Raw genomic sequence first — 3,224 nt, 5'->3', positions numbered from 1 at the left:
CCCTGCTCTGCGCTCACAGCCCCCCAAGAACCCCGCAGCCTGGCGCCAGTCCCGCCCTGCTCTGCGCTCACAGCCCCCGGAGGCGCTCAGGGTCCCTTTCCCTCTCCCGGCATCCGCTGGCCCGGGCAGGCTGGCTCCGACGCCAGTGGGGGCCGCAGGGCTGCGTGCACATGGCGCGGGGTGCGGCAGGGCGCGCAGGGGGCGGGCCGGGCCGGGCCGGGCGATCTCGCAGGCGCCAGCGACTCCCTGGCGCAGAAGCCCTGGCTCAGCAGCGCCCCGGGCAGGTGCCCGCGCGGAGCCGTGCGCAATGGCCGGGGCGGGGGCTTTGCACTCGCTCCCGCTCTGTGCGCGGATAAATAGGGGGCAGTGGCCGCTCCGGAGCAACTTCTCCGCTCGGCATCTGCAGCCCGGCACCATGGACCCCCAGGACTGTCCCTGCGCCATTGGTAAGTGACTCCGCTCCGCCGCCCGCCCGTGCCGCGCACAGCTCCCCAGCCCGCCTCTCGCTCGGCGCTGGAGCGATTGCCCGCATCGCCGGGCGTGCCCGGGTGGCTTTTCCTCTGTCCCCGGGACGCGTTCGCTTTGCTAACGTCCCTGCCGCAGCCTGTCTGGCCGCTCCGTCTCCACTGGGCTGTTCCCAGCGCCCGGGCTCGCAGCTGGAGGAGCATCTCGGGGGGAGTGTCCAGTTATTCTCTGGAGGGTCCCAAACTAAGGCTGTACCAGCACATACTCCCCCTCCTTTCGCTAGAGAGCAAAAGTGAAGCACTCTGCATTTAAAAAACCTCAGGCTCGTATGTTCGCTTTCTGGTACCACTTCTGCCATCAGTTAGGTATCAGGAATAGATTCTTCCTGAAGACCTGTGGCTAAACTTTCCTTCCTTAGAAAGATAATAAATAAATAGCACAAGCTGTCTGAGTTCTCTTAGATGCTGGGGCTGACTGACAAGTTTCCAAGGCAGTGTAATCTTTATTCCTTCCTCTTTACTCCATCCTCGGGACTACCTAGGGTTAGTATGGTTAGGGCCCTGGAATATAACTGTTGAGACCTGTCTGGCTTTTCCCAATGTGTTTTCATGGGGTGGTTATTTTTTCTCGTGTTTGTTCATTTTAGGTGGCACCTGCACCTGTGGTAACAACTGCAAATGCACAAACTGTAAATGCACATCATGCCAAAAAAGTGAGTAGCTCAACAGATTTCAGTAGCCAATCAAGTATGTAGTATTTTAGAACCCTTACAGTCTATATCTATGAAATGTGCAGTTCTTTTCTAACCGACCTTGTTGCTTAATACACTAAACCAAATGAGGTCCTGGAATAACTTCATTGTTTTTTTTCTCCAGGCATGAATCGGGCCCTTTTCAAATATCTTTTCCCAACTACCATCAACAAATTCCTCCCTTGTTACAGACCATACACCAGTTTAATCTCTCAGCTCTTATTGCCATCTGGGCTCCTGTGATCTCTTCAGCTGCTGGAGAGCAGAGCTGTCTTCAAGCGAAATTTGACATGAGCCATGTCTGCCTCCCTTTATAGAAGGGCTGTGAAATCCTGTTACATTGATTACCTGGGGAAGTGTGATGTCTAGCCAGTTAAAGGGGTGGTAGTTGTGGGAGGAATGCTGCAGCCCAAGTGGACTGGAGTGTTCCCCCTGCCGCAGCAGGAGCGACTCCAGCACAGCTGGAACAATCCCTGCCTGTGACATGGTCTCGGCCCGCTGCAGACAAGGGCTGCTCTGGACGGCCCCTGCCTGCGGTGGGCAGGGAGCTGCTCCAACCCCCACCAGTTAACCTTTCGCATCCTACTTCAATATGCTCCATGCAAGTCCTAGTAATTCCTGCCCCCTCCTCCACAGTGAAGTGCAGAAAGGGGCACTGATAAACAGATCAAAATATTAGACCGCTTCTGCCGCCTACAAAATGGGAGACAGTTGGAGAGAAGATGTGGTGGGTTGTTTTTAAAATGGGGATCTGAAATAGGAAGGTGGGGAATGACTAGACTAAACCCAAGGCAGTGAGACAAGAATAGAGAAGGATTAAGGCATATATGAGAAGAGTAATAGAAGGCAGAAGTAGCATTGATTTTTTTTTTCCCCTATATTGCTTCACGTGATTTCCCCAGGTGACTGCAATAGTCAAGGGTTCCCTTGAAATCAGTGGGAGTGTGGCTTGAATAAGAACTGTGGGATTGAAACCTCTACGTTTTAGAATTTGATTAGTTTATAATGTACCCTCAAGGCAAAACACCCAGGCTAGGTCTACACTACAGAGGTTTTGCGGAAAAACCCGTGGAGCATCCACACCTCAAGTGCATTTTTGCACAAGTAAAATGAAAGACCAGAGGGTTTTTTCTGGTGTAGGCATTCCTCCTCCTACGAGGAATAACTCCTTTTTGCACAAGAGCTCTTGCGCAAAAAGGTGTGTGGGTGGAGAACCGGGGTTTTTTTGCGCAAATAGAGGCAATCAAAAAAAGCACAAGGTGCCCTGGTGGCCATTCTGTAAATAGCAATCAGAGCTTTCTTGAGAGAGAGCGTCCATGCAGGCTGGACTTTTCCGATGCACTTTTGCAGTTTGGATGCGGTCGGGCACAAGATCTCTTCTGCAAAAAGCTTCTTGCGCAAGCAGCCTGTAGTGTAGACATAGCCTTAGAGGGAATCTTATGTAGCCTTGGCTGTAGATGCTTATTTGGTCTGTCTCAGCCTGCCACATGGCATTCCATGTTATGGTCCCTGTTTGTTTTGGACCTGTTCTGACTCTGTTTTTATTCCTTGTTAGGCTGCTGTTCCTGTTGCCCACCTGGCTGTGTCAAGTGTGCCCAAGGATGTATCTGTAAAGGACAACCTTCAACCAAATGCAGCTGCTGCAAATAACATGCAACTTCTCTTCCTGACAGTGCTATATATAGTGACATGAAAACTACATTATTGTGCTTTTTGTATATTTGTCCAAATATGGTTAGTATTTGTGATGTGAGCAAAGCTGCCTAAAACAATAAAATTGCATGTATATACGTGTGTAGAAAAAGCTCTTGCTGGTCACTTGATTCTTGGACAGCACATGTCTCTTCCTGCCTGTGCGCCTTCCCACCATACACACAAGGTCCCCTGCAAAATTGCATACAAACTGCAGAATAGCTTGTACAGTACATAAAATTCAGTGTTGTGAACGTCCCAGCCCTTTCAAAACAAATAACTGCTTCCCTCGGAACTAGCAAAACACTTGATTTCT

The 3,224-nt window shown here is 51.1% G+C and overlaps 1 long non-coding RNA gene across 1 annotated transcript; it reads left to right on the top strand.

Annotated features, from left to right (window-relative positions):
* Positions 1-239: 239 nt before the first annotated feature.
* On the top strand, positions 240-2,849 carry LOC142831097 (uncharacterized). The gene is made up of 3 exons (XR_012906766.1): positions 240-446; positions 1,112-1,177; positions 2,772-2,849. It is a non-coding gene; the product is annotated as an uncharacterized LOC142831097 (long non-coding RNA).
* The last annotated feature ends 375 nt before the right edge of the window (positions 2,850-3,224 follow it).

This window comes from Pelodiscus sinensis, chromosome 12 (genome assembly GCF_049634645.1).
Source record: "Pelodiscus sinensis isolate JC-2024 chromosome 12, ASM4963464v1, whole genome shotgun sequence".
NCBI lineage: Eukaryota > Metazoa > Chordata > Testudines > Trionychidae > Pelodiscus > Pelodiscus sinensis.
This window is presented reverse-complemented; position numbering and strand designations above follow the sequence as displayed.